Source organism: Astyanax mexicanus, chromosome 1 (assembly GCF_023375975.1).
Source record: "Astyanax mexicanus isolate ESR-SI-001 chromosome 1, AstMex3_surface, whole genome shotgun sequence".
In the NCBI taxonomy this organism is placed as follows: domain Eukaryota; kingdom Metazoa; phylum Chordata; class Actinopteri; order Characiformes; family Acestrorhamphidae; genus Astyanax; species Astyanax mexicanus.
Window position 1 is genome coordinate 3,919,635 of NC_064408.1, and position 21,660 is coordinate 3,941,294.

The 21,660-nt window shown below is 37.3% G+C and overlaps 1 protein-coding gene across 1 annotated transcript in view; it reads right to left on the reverse strand.

The window, feature by feature from the left end:
- Positions 1–19,389, reverse strand: part of LOC103043869 (nucleus accumbens-associated protein 2) — a 98,533-nt gene extending 79,144 nt beyond the window's left edge. Inside the window, exon 1 of the mRNA XM_022666325.2 lies at positions 19,301–19,389. The gene's annotated coding sequence lies outside the window, so the exon portion shown is untranslated. The remainder of the gene's footprint in view (positions 1–19,300) is intronic.
- Between the last annotated feature and the right edge of the window lie 2,271 nt (positions 19,390–21,660).

Sequence of the window (21,660 nt, forward strand, 5' to 3'; positions counted from 1 at the left end):
GGTTTAGGGTCAGTACTGCAGTAATGATCTCAGGTGGTAGGGGTCAGTACTGGATTATAGTAATATAAACAGATTTGAAGGATAATTCTGGTTTAAATGAGCTGGTTTAGGGTCAGTACTGCAGTAATGATCTCAGGTGGTATGGGTCAGTACTGGATTATAGTAATATTAACAGATTTGAAAGTTATTTCTGGTTTAAATGAGCTGGTTTGTGGTCAGTACTGCAGTAATGATCTCAGGCGGTATGGGTCAGTACTGGATTATAGTAATATAAACAGATTTGAAGGATAATTCTGGTTTAAATGAGCTGGTTTAGGGTCAGTACTGCAGTAATGATCTCAGGTGGTATAGGTCAGTACTGGATTATAGTAATATTAACAGATTAAAAGGTTAATTCTGGTTTAAATGAGCTGGTTTAGGGTCAGTACTGCAGTAATGATCTCAGGCGGTATGGGTCAGTACTGGATTATAGTAATATTAACAGATTAAAAGGTTAATTCTGGTTTAAATGAGCTGGTTTGTGGTCAGTACTGCAGTAATGATCTCAGGCGGTATGGGTCAGTACTGGATTATAGTAATATTAACAGATTAAAAGGTTAATTCTGGTTTAAATGAGCTGGTTTGTGGTCAGTACTGCAGTAATGATCTCAGGCGGTATGGGTCAGTACTGGATTATAGTAATATTAACAGATTAAAAGGTTAATTCTGGTTTAAATGAGCTGGTTTGGGGTCAGTACTGCAGTAATGATCTCAGGCGGTATGGGTCAGTACTGGATTATAGTAATATTAACAGATTAAAAGGTTAATTCTGGTTTAAATGAGCTGGTTTAGGGTCAGTACTGCAGTAATGATATCAGGTGGTATGGGTCAGTACTGGATTATAGTAATATTAACAGATTAAAAGGTTAATTCTGGTTTAAATGAGCTGGTTTAGGGTCAGTACTGCAGTAATGATCTCAGGCGGTATGGGTCAGTACTGGATTATAGTAATATAAACAGATTTGAAGGTTAATTCTGGTTTAAATGAGCTGGTTTGGGGTCAGTACTGCAGTAATGAGATCAGGCGGTATGGGTCAGTACTGGATTATAGTAATATTAACAGATTTGGAAGTTATTTCTGGTTTAAATGAGCTGGTTTAGGGTCAGTACTGCAGTAATGATCTCAGGCGGTATGGGTCAGTACTGGATTATAGTAATATAAACAGATTTGAAGGATAATTCTGGTTTAAATGAGCTGGTTTAGGGTCAGTACTGCAGTAATGATCTCAGGTGGTATGGGTCAGTACTGGATTATAGTAATATTAACAGATTTGAAAGTTAATTCTGGTTTAAATGAGCTGGTTTGTGGTCAGTACTGCAGTAATGATCTCAGGCGGTATGGGTCAGTACTGGATTATAGTAATATAAACAGATTTGAAGGATAATTCTGGTTTAAATGAGCTGGTTTAGGGTCAGTACTGCAGTAATGATCTCAGGTGGTATAGGTCAGTACTGGATTATAGTAATATTAACAGATTAAAAGGTTAATTCTGGTTTAAATGAGCTGGTTTAGGGTCAGTACTGCAGTAATGATCTCAGGCGGTATGGGTCAGTACTGGATTATAGTAATATTAACAGATTAAAAGGTTAATTCTGGTTTAAATGAGCTGGTTTGTGGTCAGTACTGCAGTAATGATCTCAGGCGGTATGGGTCAGTACTGGATTATAGTAATATTAACAGATTAAAAGGTTAATTCTGGTTTAAATGAGCTGGTTTGGGGTCAGTACTGCAGTAATGATCTCAGGCGGTATGGGTCAGTACTGGATTATAGTAATATTAACAGATTAAAAGGTTAATTCTGGTTTAAATGAGCTGGTTTAGGGTCAGTACTGCAGTAATGATATCAGGTGGTATGGGTCAGTACTGGATTATAGTAATATTAACAGATTAAAAGGTTAATTCTGGTTTAAATGAGCTGGTTTAGGGTCAGTACTGCAGTAATGATCTCAGGCGGTATGGGTCAGCACTGGATTATAGTAATATAAACAGATTTGAAGGTTAATTCTGGTTTAAATGAGCTGGTTTGGGGTCAGTACTGCAGTAATGAGATCAGGCGGTATGGGTCAGTACTGGATTATAGTAATATTAACAGATTTGGAAGTTATTTCTGGTTTAAATGAGCTGGTTTAGGGTCAGTACTGCAGTAATGATCTCAGGCGGTATGGGTCAGTACTGGATTATAGTAATATTAACAGATTAAAAGGTTAATTCTGGTTTAAATGAGCTGGTTTGTGGTCAGTACTGCAGTAATGATCTCAGGCGGTATGGGTCAGTACTGGATTATAGTAATATTAACAGATTAAAAGGTTAATTCTGGTTTAAATGAGCTGGTTTGTGGTCAGTACTGCAGTAATGGTCTCAGGCGGTATGGGTCAGTACTGGATTATAGTAATATTAACAGATTAAAAGGTTAATTCTGGTTTAAATGAGCTGGTTTGGGGTCAGTACTGCAGTAATGATCTCAGGCGGTATGGGTCAGTACTGGATTATAGTAATATTAACAGATTAAAAGGTTAATTCTGGTTTAAATGAGCTGGTTTAGGGTCAGTACTGCAGTAATGATATCAGGTGGTATGGGTCAGTACTGGATTATAGTAATATTAACAGATTAAAAGGTTAATTCTGGTTTAAATGAGCTGGTTTAGGGTCAGTACTGCAGTAATGATCTCAGGCGGTATGGGTCAGTACTGGATTATAGTAATATAAACAGATTTGAAGGTTAATTCTGGTTTAAATGAGCTGGTTTGGGGTCAGTACTGCAGTAATGAGATCAGGCGGTATGGGTCAGTACTGGATTATAGTAATATTAACAGATTTGGAAGTTATTTCTGGTTTAAATGAGCTGGTTTAGGGTCAGTACTGCAGTAATGATCTCAGGCGGTATGGGTCAGTACTGGATTACAGTAATATAAACAGATTTGAAGGATAATTCTGGTTTAAATGAGCTGGTTTAGGGTCAGTACTGCAGTAATGAGATCAGGCGGTATGGGTCAGTACTGGATTATAGTAATATTAACAGATTAAAAGGTTAATTCTGGTTTAAATGAGCTGGTTTAGGGTCAGTACTGCAGTAATGATCTCAGGCGGTATGGGTCAGTACTGGATTATAGTAATATTAACAGATTAAAAGGTTAATTCTGGTTTAAATGAGCTGGTTTAGGGTCAGTACTGCAGTAATGATCTCAGGTGGTATAGGTCAGTACTGGATTATAGTAATATTAACAGATTAAAAGGTTAATTCTGATTTAAATTAGCTGATTTGTGGTCAGTACTGCAGTAATGATCTCAGGCGGTATGGGTCAGTACTGGATTATAGTAATATTAACAGATTAAAAGGTTAATTCTGGTTTAAATGAGCTGGTTTGGGGTCAGTACTGCAGTAATGAGCTCAGGCGGTATGGGTCAGTACTGGATTATAGTAATATTAACAGATTTGAAGGTTAATTCTGGTTTAAATGAGCTGATTTGTGGTCAGTACTGCAGTAATGATCTCAGGTGGTATGGGTCAGTACTGGATTATAGTGATATTAGAAGAGATTTGAAGGTTAATTCTGGTTTAAATGAGCTGGTTTAGGGTCAGTACTGCAGGAATGAGCTCAGATGGTATGGGTCAGTACTGGATTATAGTAATATTGACAGATTTGAAGGTTAATTCTGGTTTAAATGAGCTGATTTAGGGTCAGTACTGCAGTAATGATCTCAGGTGGTATGGGTCAGTACTGGATTATAGTAATATAAACAGATTTGAAGGATAATTCTGGTTTAAATGAGCTGGTTTGGGGTCAGTACTGCGGTAATGATCTCAGGCGGTATGGGTCAGTACTGGATTATAGTAATATAAACAGATTTGAAGGATAATTCTGGTTTAAATGAGCTGGTTTGGGGTCAGTACTGCGGTAATGATCTCAGGCGGTATGGGTCAGTACTGGATTATAGTAATATTAACAGATTTGAAGGTTAATTCTGGTTTAAATGAGCTGATTTGGGGTCAGTACTGCAGTAATGAGCTCAGATGGTATGGGTCAGTACTGATAAAGCTGGGGTTGATGTGATGTACAGTACAGGGAGGTCTGATTCAGTTTTATATGCCAGTATCTCATGACATACTACACATAGTGAGAGCTGGGTAGTTACTATTAATACGTGCCAGGCGCGAGTTCAGGCGCGAGTGCAGGTCCTCAGAACGACTCTCTCTGAATATTAGATGGCAGGAATCGTGTCCTCCTGAACTTCTGGCCTCTGGAGGAACGTCAGTAGAGCACCACACTGCTCTTCCTATTTAGGTAAGAAATTACCACCACAAAGACACGGACCAGCTCAACTACGGACCACTGGATCATATACCACAGGCTAACGCTAATGCTAGTCTGTCTGTTCACTCAGTCATCTATTTGTTTGTCGGTCCATCCAGTGGTCAGTTAATTAATTCATCTTTATGTGCATTCATCCATTAATTCATTCAACAGTCTCATCATTTGTTCATCTATTCAATCATCTGTCCACTCATTTCCACATTCATTTATCCATACACCCACTTATTCATCTATCAATTTGTTTGTTAATCCATCTATCCATCTGTACATTCACCATGTCATTCATTCATCTATCCATTTGTCCATGTGTTTGTCCACCTGCCTGTTTGTCTGTCAGGCCCATTCGTTCATCCATCTGTCAAGTTATCTGTTCATTCATTCATTCATTCATCTGCTTGTTTGTTCACCTATTCATCTGTCTTTTAATTCATTTATTCGTTCAGTCATTCATTTACTCATCCATTCATCTGTCTGTTCACCCATTCATCTGTTTGTGCATTTACCCATACATTCGTTCAGTCAGCTGCTCTTTGAACCATTAATTTGAAATTCATTCAATCATTCATTTATTCATTCAGACATCTGACTTTATATTCATTCATTTATTCATTTATGCATTCACATCTATATGTTTGTTTAGCCATTCATCTCATCTTTGTGCACTTCCATCCATTCATTCCATCTGTTCATTGATTCAATGATCTGTTCACCCACTGGTCCATTCACTCGTTTAACCCATCTGTCTTTTTATGTATTTGTTTATTCATTCATCTGTTTAGACAAGTATCCACCCATTCATTCACTCATCTGTTCATCCATTGGTTCATTCTTTCATTAACCCATTTGTCTTAATATTCATTCATTTATTCATTCGTTTATGCATTCATCTATATGTTTGTTCACCCATTCATCTGTATGTGCATTTATCCATCCATTCATTTACTCACTCATCTGTTCATTGATCCATTAATTTCTTCACCAACTGGTCTATTCATTAATTCACTGACCCATCTGTGTCTTTATATTCATTTATTCATTCACTTCTTATCTATCTATATGTTTGTTCACCTGTTCAACTGTTCGTGCAATTATTCATACATTCATTCACTCATCTGTTCACCCACTGGTCCATTCTTTCATTCACCCATCTGTCTGTGCATTCATCCATTTATTAAGCTATTCTGTTCATTCATTCACCATCTGTCTTCATTTTACCAATTCATTAATTTCACCAACGGTCTGTTCATCCTTCTGCCAGTGTGTATATTCATTCATATATTTACCTGTGCAAGACTAATGAATTACTAAATAATTAATCAATTCTTTCTCCTATCTGTCTGTACATTACTAATTCACTAATTTATTCATTTGATCATTCATTCATTCAATCAATTTATTCGTTTATCTGCCAATTCATCCATTTATTCAACTGTTTGTCCATCTGTCTGTTCATTTACTCATCCACCTGTCTGCACATACACTCACTCTACATACACTCGCTCTATACACTCTCTTCATACACTCACTTTATACACTCTCTCCATATACTCTCTTTATACACTCTCTCCATACTCTCGCTCTATACACTCTCTTTATACACTCACTTTATACACTCTCTCCATATACTCTCTTTATACACTCTCTCCATACTCTCGCTCTATACACTCTCTTCATACACTCACTTTATACACTCTCTCCATATACTCTCTCTATACACTCTCTCCATACTCTCGCTCTATACACTCTCTCCATACACTCGCTCTATACACTCTCTTCATACACTCTCTCTATACACTCTCTCCATACTCTCACTCTATACACTCTTTCTATACACTTGCTCTATACTCTCGCTCTATACACTCTCTCCATATACTCACTTTAAACACTCTCTCCATACTCTCGCTCTATACACTCTTTCTATACACTTGCTCTATACTCTCGCTCTATACACTCTCTCCATACACTCACTCTACATACACTCGCTTCATACTCTCGCTCTATACTCTCGGTCTATACACTCATTTTATACTCTTGCTCTATACTCTCTCCATACACTCACTTTATACTCTCGCTCAATACACTTTTTTTGTACTCTTGCTCTATACTCTCTCCAAACTCTCACTCTATACACTCTCTCCATACTCTCGCTCTATACTCTTGCTCTATACTCTCTCTATACTCTCACTCTATATACTCTCTCCAAACTCTCACTCTATACTCTCGCTCTATACACTCTCTATACTCTAACTCTATACACTCTCTCCATACACTCGCTTCATACACTCTCTCCATACTCCTCTATACTCTCGCTCTATAATCTCGCTCTATGATCTCTCTCTATACTCTCACTCTATACTCTCGCTCTATATTCTCACTCTATACTCTCGCTCTATACACACCAGGCTAGAGCAGTGGCTTGGCGAAGAGGCAGTGTGATCCAGGCCAGCTCTGAATAAACAGCAGAGGAAAAAGGCTAAACAGCGCTCAGAGAGACGACTGTGAGGTATAGATGTTTGGTGTGGAAACGCTTCCTGGCCGTGGTTGTTGTAATGTGTCATAAACATGTCATAGGAGCTGTCATAACAGCGCCGCTCTGACTGTTTCATATACACTCCCTAAAGTAAGCCATCCCAGCGTCCGGCCACTGAACCGAACGTCTGGAGAACCCTGAGAACTCTGTCCCAAAGTTTACAGACACCGTCTACAACCAGAAATGCAGGAAATGTTGGAATCAATGCTAAACTTGGATTTCTGCATAAATTGGTCATTAAATGTGTTCTGATCTTCATCTAAGTCCCAACAATAGACAAACACAGTCTGCTTAAACTAATACCACACAAAAAATTATGTTTGCATGTTTTTATTGAACACAACATGTTAAAATTCACAGTGAGGCGGGAAAAACTATGTGAACCCCTCGACTAATGACTTTTCTAAGAGCTAATTGGAGCCAGGAGTCAACCAACCTGTAGTCCAATCAATGTGATAAGACTGGATTTGTTGGTTAAAGATGCCCTGCCCTAAAAAATGTGAATTATGCCTCGCACAAAAGAGCTTTCAGAAGACCTACGTTCAACGTTACAAAAGTATCTCTAAAAGCCTTGATGTTCATGTGTCCACGGTAAGACAGACGCTCTACAAATGGAGAAAGCTCAGCACTGTTGCTGCTACTCTCCCTAGGCGTGGTAAAGTCCTGTAAAGATGACTGCAAGAGCACAGCGCAAAAAAAAAACTTTGCACAGCTCAAAACGTGCAACAGGCATGTACTAATTATCTTAATTAATAATGGGTGTGGTTAATTTTGGGCGTAACATGTAATAAACCAATCAGTGTGCCAGTGTGCTGACTTTGGCGCGTTCGTATCTTAACAGTGTGGTGCTTTTGCATGTCTCAGCAGAAGATACTGAAAATAGACTATTGACAGGATGTAAGATAGCAATGAGCATTGCGAGTGTAAGATAGAGACCTTGCTCTTTCTTTCCTGCACTTGAGGATACGTTCAAAGTTCTTGAAATTCTTCTTTTCTGATGAAAGTATTTTTTTTAGTTAGTTGAGTAGTTCTTGCTTCTCATAATATGGATTAAAACATTACTAAAATAGAGCTATTAATTGTAATTTTCATATACCAACTCTACCTCTTCACAATACATCAGTTCACAACCATTCCAGGTGACTCTACCTCATAAAGCTGACTGAGAAAATACAGAAATTTAATTGTTTGGTTTATTAGTTAATTTTATGTGTTTTTCTTCATAGTTTGGATGACTTTAATATTAATCTACAATACACATACAGCTCTGGAAAAAAATAAAAATTCAGAGAAAATTAAGAGTTTCTCTGATTTTGCTGATTTTGTCATTTAGAGCATTTATTTGCAGAAAAAGTTGAAAAATGGCTGAAATAACGAGCAAGTTCATATTCATAAAGTTTTAAGAGTTCATAAATCAATATTTGTTCTCCTCCACCAGTCTTACACACTGCTTTTGGATAACTTTATGCTGCTTTACTCCTGGTGCAAAAATTCAAGCAGTTCAGTTTGGTGGTTTGATGGTTTGTGATCATCCATCTTCCTCTTGATTATATTCCAGAGGTTTTTAATTTGTTAAAATTAAAGAAACTCATACTTTTTTAAGTGCTCTCTTATTTTTTTTTTTTCAGAGCAGTGGTCCCGCGGTGGTTCATTTCCTCAGATGGATGGATTACAGGGGGCTGATAAAGTTTACAGTAACAGCCTGGCTGGTGTTTCCGATAAACTGGCACCTCAGAGTGAAGCTTATGGAGCCATTACAGAGCGCAGGCCTAATGAGTTGTGGGTAGGAAGAGCATGCTGCGGTGGGCCGGGGGGCTGCCGTGGGGTTCGGGGGGGTTGTGAGGGTTCACGGCGGGACACGGTATGTAAAGTAAACTTAAAGCCCGGCTGGGTTCGGCGTGGCCCCCCTCGGCCCCCCTCAGCCCCCGGGAGGAATGTTTGGTAGAGCAGTGCTGGAGGAGGGCAGCCCGGGACACACTGCAAAAATACAGCTGCTGCACGTCATCCCCACGCTGGCACCACGCCAAGCAGAGCACGGTGCTGTTAAAGGCCGGCGTGGGGAAAGCAAAACATGGCCTTGTGTGCAGAGAGTGTGTGTGTGCAGAGTGTGTGTGTGTGTGTGAGAGAACATGCCAACACCGGGGATATATATACTGCAGCTATACAGTAAAAACACACACATATATACAGCTATACAGATATATAGTTAAACAGCTATACAGCTATATAGATGTATAGCTATACAGCTATACAGTTAAACAGCTATACAGATATACAGCTATATAGATATACAGCTATACAGTTACACAGTTATACAGTTAAACGGATATAGAGCTATGGAGACATACAGATATAGAGCTATGGAGATGTACAGCTATATAGATATACAGATATGGGGATATACAGATATATAGATATACAGCTATACAGATATACAGCTGTATAGATATACAGCTATATAGATACACAGCTATACAGCTATATAGATATACAGATATACAGATATACAGCTATATAGATATACAGCTATATAGATATACAGCTATTAGATATACATCTATACAATTATAAAGATATACCGCTATACAGATATAGAGCTATATAGGTACAAAGCTATATAGATTATACAGCTGCTATACATCGATACAATTATACAGATATACAGCTATATAGGTACAATGCTATATAGATTATATAGCTATACAGCTATACAGTTAAACAGCTATACAGCTAAACAGCTATACAGATATACAGCTATGGAGATATACAGCTATATAGATATACAGCTATAGAGATATACAGCTATACAGACATACAGCTATATAGATATACAGCTATACAGTTACACAGTTATACAGTTAAACGGATATACAGCTATGGAGATATACAGATATAGAGCTATGGAGATGTACAGCTATATAGATATACAGATATGGGGATATACAGATATATAGATATACAGCTATACAGATATACAGCTATATAGATATGCAGCTATACAGATATACAGCTATATAGATATACCGCTATACAGATATACAGCTATATAGATATACAGCTATATAGATATACAGCTATTAGATATACATCTATACAATTATAAAGATATACAGCTATACAGATATAGAGCTATATAGGTACAAAGCTATATAGATTATACAGCTATACATCGATACAATTATACAGATATACAGCTATATAGGTACAATGCTATATAGATTATATAGCTATACATCTATACAATTATACAGATATACAGCTATATAGATATACAGATATACAGCTATATAGATATATAGCTATACAGATATGCAGATTACAGCTATATAGATATACAGCTATACAGCTATATAGGTACAAAGCTATATAGATTATATAGCTATACATCTATACAATTATACAGATATACAGCTATATAGATATACAGATATACAGCTATATAGATATATAGCTATACAGATATGCAGATTACAGCTATATAGATATACAGCTATACAGCTATATAGGTACAAAGCTATATAGATTATATAGCTATACATCTATACAATTATACAGATATACAGCTATATAGATATACAGATATACAGCTATATAGATATATAGCTATACAGATATACAGATTACAGCTATATAGATATACGGCTATACAGATATATAGATATACAGCTATTCAGATCTACAGCTATGGAGATATACAGCAATTTACTATCAACTACAAACTATTCAACATCCACTATAGATTTATTAGTTTACAGTATATTATGCCTCATCCAGCAACCACTATGAATTATTCAGTATCTACTAATAATTATTCAGTATCCACTGCTAAAAGATTAGCATTAGTAACTGTAACACCACTATAAACTATCCAGTATCCGCTATGAATTATTCAGTATCCACTATAAATTATTCAGTATCCACTATGAACTATTCAGCATCAACAATGAATTATTCAGTATCCACTACGAATTATTCAGCCACTATCTATGAATTATTCAGCATCTACTGTGAATTATTTAGCATCTACCATAAATTACTTAGCATCTACCATGAATTATTCAGTATCCATTATAAATTATTCAGTATCCACTATGAATTATTCAGCATTTACTATGAATTATTCGGCATCTACTATGAATTATTCAGCCACTATATATTAATTATTTAGCATCTACTATTAATTGTTCAGCATCTACTATGAATAATTCAGTATCCACTATGAATTATTCAGTATTTATTATAAATTATTCAGTATCCACTGCTAAACGATTAGCATTAGTAACTGTAACACCACTATAAATTATTTAGTATCCACTATGAATTATTCAGTATTCACTATGAATTATTCAGTATCCACTATGAACTATTCAGCCACTATCTATGAATTATTCAGCATCTACTATGAATTATTCAGTATCCACTGCTAAAAGATTGGCATTAGTAACTGTAACACCACTATAAATTATTCAGTATCCACTATAAATTATTTAGTATCCACTATGAATTATTCAGTATCCATTTAAAATTATTTAGTACACACTATGCATTATTCAGAACACACTGTGAATTATTAAGCAACCAGTATAAATTATTCAGTACATTAGGGCTGGGGCGACGCGTCGACATAATCGACGTCATCGATTACAAAAATACATCGATTTGCATAACGTGCGTCGGCGCGTCGTAAACATGGCGGCGCCTGTGGAGAGCATTAGAGGTTAGATCGGGCCCAAAAATTCCAACTGGCTGTTTTCGGGCTGTTTTAATGAGCGAAATATGATCAGAATTATGTTAATTAACACGGTAACATAGAAGCATAGAACTATTATTTAATTAAAATGATTTTTAAGAACAGCTAAACACAGTTCTGCAGGTCAAACGCGGAGGAGTTCACGTGCGAGAGACAGAGAGAGAGAGAGAGAGACACAGAGAGAGAGAGAGAGAGAGAGAGAGAGAGAGAGAGACACAGAGAGAGAGAGAGAGAGATTTGCGTGTTCTGGTGAGAACTACTCACAGGTGAAGGTTCTCTTTGATCTCCTCGTGCTCCTATTCTAGTCCCATTCATAATTCTGCAGCTCCCTCAGTGTTTTCTGTTGTATTTTGCGGCTAGCGCGAGCGCTTACAACTGACACCGCGGACCGCGAGGTGCCGCCGCGTTTGTGCCGAATCCGACTCTCTGCTGAATCTGACTCCCGCTTCGCGGACAGAATCGGCACAACACCCCCGCTGTAGAACTGCGGTAGTGAAAACAGCGCTTATAAATAAATTAGTTTAGTTTCACTTTCAGTTTTCGTTATTTTCGTTTTTTTTTTTAAAAATAAAAATATAATTAAAAAACAGACGCCTACATCTCGGACTATTTTCTGGAGCCCGGGTCGGATTTACGGGCGGGCCTCGGGTCATGTCGGGTTTGGGCAGAGAATCTAAGCTCTAGAGAGCTTGGACTCCGGAGAGCAATCTCCAGCTACAAAAAAACGCCAGCGGGCATCTAAAGTTTGGGAGCATTTCACGCAAAAGGGCAACAATGTGGTCCTCTGCCATATGTGCAAAAGGAGCACTTGAAGCGCAAACATCCAGGAGCACTATGTCAACAGGGTCACACAGTAAGTTACCGTTTACATCAGGGTCTCCGCGGGTGTCCTTAAAAAGACTTAAGACTGTCTACCAAAGGTTTTAAACCTGCCACAGGCAGAAATTATACATTTTTGGTTTATATTTATATATATAGTTTCCAGAAACAGTAGCATTATTCATAAGTTCAGGTGTTTAGCTAAGCTAGCTGCCTTAAGTTATTTTAGCTAGCGCCGTCGGCGCTGCGGTGTCACACCGTATTCTGTCACCGTCGGAATTTTGTGACCAGTGCTCACGGTTATGAGCGTTCATTGGCAAAACGGAAGCTTTCTATACCTACACCTTACCCTCAGCCCTAAACTGAACCGTTTTGGCCAGTCGGGGTAAACATTAGAAACGAACACGTTTCGAATCGGCCAGTGCACCGGTCTGCTGAGAACTACTTGCCAGTGGTCACAAAATCTAGCGGTCACAGAAAACAACACACGGTTGTGGTGTATGGGAGCTTATCCATTTTTAGCGTTATAGATCTAAACAACGTGCTGCACATGTAAGTGATTATAAGTGTGGGGTTTGGTTTAGTAGGCTTGTGTTGTTGTTGTTATTATATATAAATATAGTAATTTATCGTTTGCTTTAAAACGTAAAATAATAATTATTTAAATATGTTTCTCAATGAATAGATTAGTCGACTAATCGAAAAAAATAATCGTTAGAATAATCGTTTAAAAAATAATCGTTAGGGACAGCCCTACAGTACATATTATTTCTTGTTTAGTATCCACTGTGAATTATTCAGAAGCTACAATGAATCATTCAAAAACACTGTGATCTCTCATGATCTACTACAGTCAATTTGCTCAGTATCCACTGTGAATTACTCATTATTACAACTGTTATGCATTATTAATCACTCACTCACTATGGATTATCGAGTATCCGTTATGATTTATTTTGCCGCCACTAAAACTGTTCAGTAACTACAACGAATGCTCAGTTACTGTAAGTTATTCAGTATTTAGAGCTACTCTGACATGTTTAAAATCCAGTATGAATTATAGAGAGTTCTGCAGTGTGTACGCTGAGAGTGTGAGGGGTTAAGTGTAAGTGTAGATGTTTAATATAAAGTTTATATAAATCCTCTCTGAGCTGCTGTAGGGTTTTATAAAGGCAGCTCGGACGTATCCGGTGTGTATTGAGTTCTCAGGCCTGCTGCAGTAACAGCTGTATTTAATACTGACGGGTACCCAGCGGGCACAATCGCAGCGCCACGGCGCTAACCATACACACAATCCTGTTAAATCTCTACTGCACACGCACACACACACACACACACACATACACACACACTCACACACAGAAAGAAAGAAAGAATGTATAAGCATGATAAGATGCCAGGGAAGAAACTGCAGTTCTGTTATCTCACAATACCAGGAACACTAAAATACAGTCGGTCAGTTAAATCATGTTTGCAGTCTGAATTTTGCTTTATTACGGCTGTCAATTGATTAAAAAATGTATTTAGTTAATTACATGCTCTGTGATTAATTAATCTAAATTAATTACATTTAATTTAGATCACATTTAATTTAGATTAATGACTTAGGACCCAATTTTAGTGCTCTAAAGACCAGACATTAACCGTGCATCTCGATTTAGAGCATGACAGTGGGTCTTTGCTATCGTAACGACGGGAAAAGTACACCTTGTTCGGCTCAAAATTGATAAAAGGAATTTAATAAAAAGTCTAGAAAATTATAATAATCACGCAATGATTTCCATGTTAAAAAAGGAAGGAAAGCAACTAATCAATCAGTAAGATTATTATTATTATTATTATTATTAATAATAAAAAATGAAGAAAGCACTTAAGTTCTGAATCAGTTTCTCTGGTTTTTTTATTTATAGGTTTATGTTTGAGTAAAATGAACATTGTTGTTTTATTCTATAAACTACAGACAACATTTCTCCCAAATTCCAAATAAAAATATTCTCATTTAGAGCATTTATCCTCCACCAGTCTTACACACTGCTTTTGGATAACTTTATGCTGCTTTACTCCTGGTGCAAAAATTCAAGCAGTTCAGTTTGGTTGAAATTTGTAATTATCTTTATTAATCATGGGTGTGGTTAATTTTAGGTGTATAACACAGTTAGAGGCATTCTATGAGTGCCGTTATCAGCCGGTAATGCACTGTAACCAAAGCTCTCCATGTATTACTCCGCCACAAACAGGTAACCTAGCAACAATGCAGCGCTTACAAACCAAATAGCGCAGCTACAAACAGAGCAGCAATTTATTAACTATTTTAATTGGCAGAGTTTTTATAACCAAACAGATCGTATTTTCTCCTCCTCTTTAACTCTTTAAAATCTTTCAATAAACAGCGATAATGGAACTGTGGTATAATCGCAATAATACACTTGAGGTTCCTGCTATAAGGTGTAATATTGGCACTATTGCTTAAATCAATCAGAATATCTCTTGCTCTTTATTCTCTTTAAGATTGCTATTGTAACGGTGCAGCTACCTGGACGTGTCCAACAAACTCTTCTCAGCAGAGGAAACTGAGCTGCTGGTTGACGCTGTGAAGGAGCTCCAGCAGCTCATTTACGGGAACAGCAATGTTATTTTATTTACTATTCTGTTTATTTAGTATTCAGTGCTGCCAAGATAGTGATGAACATCTGACTGTTGGCGTCTGTCTAGGTTGTATTCAGTCAGTTGTATTCACCTGTGTTTCCTGTGACCAAGATAGAGATAACAATACTCCAGAAATACTACAGAGAGAGAGAGAGAGAGATAGACAGACCCCATCCCAGAGAAAATGATTATTATTATTATAAAATTATAATTATTGATCAATAATATAATTATTAATATAATAATCATAATAATTATTTTTGTTATAAATGTTATTGTGTCTGTTATGTATTTTCATATAACATTGTGTTGTTCATTGTTATAATGCTTTGGCAACACTGTAATTTACAGTCATGCTAATAAAGCTTTATTGAATTGAATTGAATTGAAAGACAGAGAAAGGTTAAGAGAGAGAGAGAGATGTATAGAGCGAGAGAAAGGTAAAGAGAGAGGTATAGAGAGAGAAATAAAGAGAGAGAAAGGTAAAGAGAGGTATAGAGAGAGAAATAAAGAGAGAGAAAGGTAAAGAGAGAGAGGTATAAAGAGAGAAATAAAGAGAGAGAAAGGTAAAGAGAGAGAGGTATAAAGAGAGAGAGGTATAGAGAGAGAGAAAGAAAGAGAGAAAGGTAAAGAGAGAGAGAAAGAAAGAGAGAAAGGTAAAGAGAGAGAGGTATAGAGAGAGAGAGAAAGAAAGGGAGAGAAAGCTAAAGAGAGAGAGGTATAAAGAGATAGAGAAATAAAGAGAGAACGGTAAAGAGAGAGAGGTATAGAGAGAGAGAGAAAGAAAGGGAGAGAAAGCTAAAGAGAGAGAGGTATAAAGAGATAGAGAAATAAAGAGAGAACGGTAAAGAGAGAGGTATAGAGAGAGAGAGAAAGAAAGGGAGAGAAAGCTAAAGAGAGAGGTATAAAGAGAGAGAGAGGTATAGAGAGAGAGAAAGAAAGAGAGAGAACGGTAAAGAGAGAGAGGTATAAAGAGAGAGAGAGGTATAGAGAGAGAGAAAGAAAGAGAGAGAAAGGTAAAGAGAGAGAGGTATAAAGAGAGAGAGGTATAAAGAGAGAGAGGTATAGAGAGAGAGAAAGAAAGAGAGAGAAAGGTAAAGAGAGAGAGGTATAGAGAGAGAGAGGTATAAAGAGAGAGAGGTATAGAGAGAGAGAAAGAAAGAGAGAGAAAGTAAAGAGAGAGAGGTATAGAGAGAGAGAGAAAGAAAGAGAGAGAATAGAAAAGAGAGAGAGGTAAAGAGAGAGAAAGAAAGAAAGAAAGAAAGAAAGAAAGAAAGAGAGAGAAAGGTAAAGAGAGACAGAGAGAGAGAGAGAGAGAGAGAGAGAGTGCAGGAAATGCCATGATGAACACACACTAGTTGCATAGGAAAGGCAGCATTGTGCACAGTCACATGTCTTGGAAACCAGACAGCAAACAGCACACACACACACACACTCACACACACACTCGCACACACACATACACACTCGCATGGGTCATCAGGTTCCGTGCAGATATACACTCTCTCCTATGAGCAGACTTCCTTTCTTCACGTTAGTCATCGTCCAAATCCACGCTAACTAAACCACCAGCTATTCTATACTGTACACACACACACACCTTCTAAATCACTGCTGAGTTAGCATTAGCATTAGCTCGTACTTTACTACAGTAGTTATACACACTGGAGCAGGGTTTAGCTGAATATCCAATTACAACCTATTTTATTATTTCTTTTCTACATAGTAAATGAATAGTGAAGTGATCTATCAGACTATGAAGAAAGGAATACATAAGAAATCATGTAGAAACTTAAAAGTATTAAAAACAAACCAAAATACTCTGTAAAGTGTTAACTTAATAACTTTTAGCAGTTTCTGAGGCTGGTAACTCTGATAAACTTATCCTGCACAACAGAGGAAACTCTCGCTCTTCTATCCTTTCCTGGAGCGATCCTTATGAGTGCCAGTTTCATCATGAGTTCTTTCCTCTCATAATATGGATTAGAACATTTTGAACATGTTTTGTCATATCGGCGAGAATATTGTGATCACAATTATACCCCTAAAAAAATATTGTGATAATATTTTAGGGCAACATCGCCCACACCTAGTCTGCAACTTAAAGTAGTATTAGTAAGTCCATAGTAAGCTTACCACACTCTCTAAAACTATAGACTTTACCATGAAATATAATTATTAAAAGCAATCAAAGATGCAATTCCCATCTATGCTTTAAAATATGCATTTTGACTAATAAATCCATAATATTTAAGTTATAAAATACACATTTTATTTGTGTCCCTGTTGTGTTTCACTCAGTCCTGTTACCGTAACACATTACCCTGATCATCTGAAACATCTGGAACATTCTACAATAGGAAGTCACATCTACAGCAGGAAGTGACATCATCAGCTGGTTCTTCTAAAGGTCATGGGCAAAACAAGATTTCCAAAGTTTCCTCATTATTTTTTTTCTGTATATTTGATCTTATTGTAACTTTAATGACTGAGGAGCTCAATCTCATCACTCAGTCCTGTTACCTAAATTAATTCTTACATCTTATTGGTTTAATTTTAAAATGCAAATTTGGGGAAAATCACTAGAATGTGCTCATGCTGTTAGCGTAGCCACCATTTAGCTATTTTTCATGATTTTATGCTAAAAACTAATTTCTGTCACTGACATTCATTCCTGTAATCTTTATGTTTTGAGTAACAGGAATGAGTGTCAGTAACAGGAGTGTGTGTCAGTAACAGGAGTGAGTGTCAGTAACAGAAGTGAGTGTCAGTAACAGGAGTGAGTTCCAGTAACAGGACTCAGTGCCAGTAACAGGAGTGAGTAGAATCCCCTGGTTTATTGATTTATTAATGTAAATATTAGCTAATGTAAACCGCTTATTCCTATTCTGTTTGGTTTATCGTTTATCCATTTGTTTAATAAACGTATAATAACAACTTCGATCAATTTCAGGTTTGGGTCTTCTTGAAAAGATAAAAATGATACTTTGCACATTTTAGTAAAATACAATGTGCATCCATATACATCTCTGGACATAAAAAAGAGAGTTTCTTTGATTTTACCAAATTAAAAACCTCTGGAATATAATCAAGAGGAAGATGGATGATCACAAGCCATCAAACCAAGCTGAACTGCTTGAATTTTTGCACCAGGAGTAAAGCAGAATAAAGTTATCCAAAAGCAGTGTGTAAGACTGGTGGAGGAAAACATGATGCCAAGATGCATGAAAACTGTGATTCCACCAAATATTGATTATTTCTGAAAACTTTATGAATATGAACTTGTTTTTATCTTTGCATTATTTGAGGTCTGAAAGCTCTGCATCTTTTTTTTGTTATTTCAGCCATTTCTCATTTTCGGCTATAAATAAAACCTCTAAAGTACAATATTTTTATTTGGAATTATTTGGGAGAAATGTTGTCTGTAGTTTATAGAATAAAACAATAATGTTAATTTTACTCACACATAAACATATAAATAGCAAAATCAGAGAAACTGATTCAGAAACTGAAGTGCTCTCTTATTTTTTTATATATGTAAATGTGTTAGATTTAGATTCAGAGTTGGAAAAAGATAAAAAATAAAAAAATAAAAAGTTTAATTTAAAAGAGATACAACAAGCATATTGCACCTATACAGTGGACTATCCCTAATACAGTATATACACTCATATATATATATATATATATAGTACAGTGTGTATAACAGCGCTGCAGTTCGTACACTGGGCATTATTAAGCACGCGGTGACGCAACGGGCGCGTGTCGTATCGTGCAGCGCAGGCGCGCGCATTCCATCACATCGCTAAAAACGCGTATTTTTTTTATTTTTTTTCTCGCTCTTTTCGCGTGCCAGCGGCGGGCACGAGCTGTACCAAACAAGAGATTAAACATAAAAAAGCCACAAAAAAAGCACTAAAACAGCAAAAACAAAAAAAAAAAAAACACGCGCGAGCCAGCTGCACACACACTGCTGTCTATACTATACTAACTATACTAACAGCGCTATTATTATTAATATCATTATTATTATTATTCCCATGTTACAGAGTTATTATCAATCACACACAGCCACCAGAAGTAGGAAATAAAACATGGCAACCATATGCGAGCACAGCAGCAGAGCTGCACAGATCCAGCAGCAGAAACACAGTGTATAAAATATTATATAATATTAAATAATAAAAAAGCGCTTTATTTACCCAGACTGCGCTTCCTCCATACACTCCAGCTCCACTGCCCGGCTCCCCTCTCCCCTCTACCACATCCAAACTACTTACTGAACACACACACACACACTCTCTCTCACACACACTCTCTCACTCAGCTCTCTCTCACACACACACACACACACACACTCAGCTCACACTCTCTCTCTCTCTCTCTCTCTCTCTCTCTCTCTCTCTCAGTCAGGCCAGGAAGTGATTGCAGCTCACATGGACTAGCCTGACATCATTCCCCAGTCGTTTTTAGGGAGTGTGTTGTTTTTTTTAAAGACACAGGCAGTGCCTACAGACTGAAGCCCTGAACCTAAAAAATAATATATATATATATATAAATGTGATCAAGACTCTAAAGAAACACATAAGAAATCATGTAATAACTTTAAAGTAAAGTGAAAAAAATACTCTGATGAACTTATCCTGTGCAACAGAGGAAACTCTTGCGCTTCCTTTCCTGGGGTGGTCCTGATGAGTGCCAGTTTCATCATCATAACGTTTTTGAAAGTTTAGACACACCTTCTCACTCAATTGCTTTATTAAAAAAAAAAATTTACTTTCAAAGTTCTTGAAATGTTTCGGATTAACTAACCTTCATTTCTTAAATTCATTAGGGTGGTTTTCTCTCCTGTGGGTTCTAAGTAATTAGGAACAGGGTGAAAATAAGGAGGATACAGATACAGAAGGAAACGCAGGAATGGTGGTTGCTATGGTCTTGCTAAGTGGCTGCTAGGCGGTTGGTATGGTGTCTGTGGTGGTTGCTAAGGTTTTGCTTAGCGGTTGTTAAGGTGTTGCTATGGTATCCATGCTGGTTACTATGTAGTTTCTAAGTGGTCGCTAAAGTGTTGCTATGGTGTCCATGGTGGTTGCTATATTGTTTTTAAGGTGTTGGTATAATGTTCCTAAGTGGTTGCTTGATGGTTGGTAAGGTGTTGCTATGGTATCTGTGGTGGTTGCTAAGTTGTTGCTAGGTGGTTGCTATTTTGTTGCTGAGCAGATGCTCAGGTGCTGCTATGGTATCTGTGGTGGTTGCTAGGTGGTTGCTATGGTGTCTGTGGTGGTTGCTAAGGTGTTGCTTAGTGGTTGCTAAGGCATTGCTATGGTGTCCGTAGTGGTTACTAAGGTGTTGCTAAGTGGTTGCTAGGTAGTTCCTAAAGTGTTGCTATGTTATCCATGGTGGTTGCTAAGGTGTTGCTACTGTGTCCGTAGTGGTTACTTAGGTGTTGCTAAGTGGTTGCTAGGTAGTTGCTATGGTGTCTGTAGTGGTTACTAAGGTGTTGCCAAGTGGTTGCTAGGTTGTTGCTGGGTAGTTCCTAAAGTGTTGCTATGGTATCCATGGTGGTTGCTAGGTAGTTGCTATGGTATCTGTGGTGGTTGGTGAGCAGTTGCTAGGTGGTTGATATGGTGTCTGTGGTGGTTGCTTAGTTGTTGCTAAGCAGATGCTTAGTTGTTGTTAAGCAGTTGCTAAGTGGTTTCTAAGGTGTTGCTATGGTATCCATGTTGATTACTATGTAGTTTCTAAGTGGTTGCTATGGTGTTGGTAGATGGATGCTAAGTAATGTATTTGCATAAATTGGGTTATAATGTGTCTGCATGTTGCGCAGCGTGGCTATGAAGGCTTGGTTGCTCTGGATGTGTGTGGTTCTGATAGCTGCTTTATCCAATAGCTCCTCCATACACACACAGTACTGGAGCTCTGGCTACATATAATAATAATAATTATTATTATTATTATACAACTACAGAGAGTCATATATGATCAGTGGAGCTGAACAAATGGATAATGGGTGTAGAAACAAAAAGTACGAAAGTACGAAAAGAGGCTTTAACTTAAATCAGGTTCATTAGAATGAAAAAAGCTTTGTGGTGAAAATATTTCTCAGGCCTTAAGGCATGAACCCGGAGACTCTACTGATTATATCTGTGGAGTTAAATCTAATACACAGCCGTGTCCGTGTGTAGAGTACAGTACAGAACACAGTGCCTGAATTACAGCGCAGTGCTTCATTTTCACACAAACAAGAACCAGCACCAGACCAAGTATGAGGCATATGATGTCTTGATCCCTGAACAATAGCAGATTGTGTCGGGCTGGCGTCTGAACCAGGAGCAGTGACACATGGGACACGGAGATCAGGGTCTGATTGGCGTCGGAGAAACAGGTCAAGTGTTATTATTGGTCTAAGGAACAATTTGTGGATGGATAAAAGAAAAGTTCTTAAAAAAAGTTCTTAAAAATTTATCTTAAAGGAGAACTCTGGTGTAAAATAGAAAGTAGTACGTATCCCATGACTTTTGGCATATTAGTGTAAATATGTTCCGTTGAATTTCAGAATTAATTT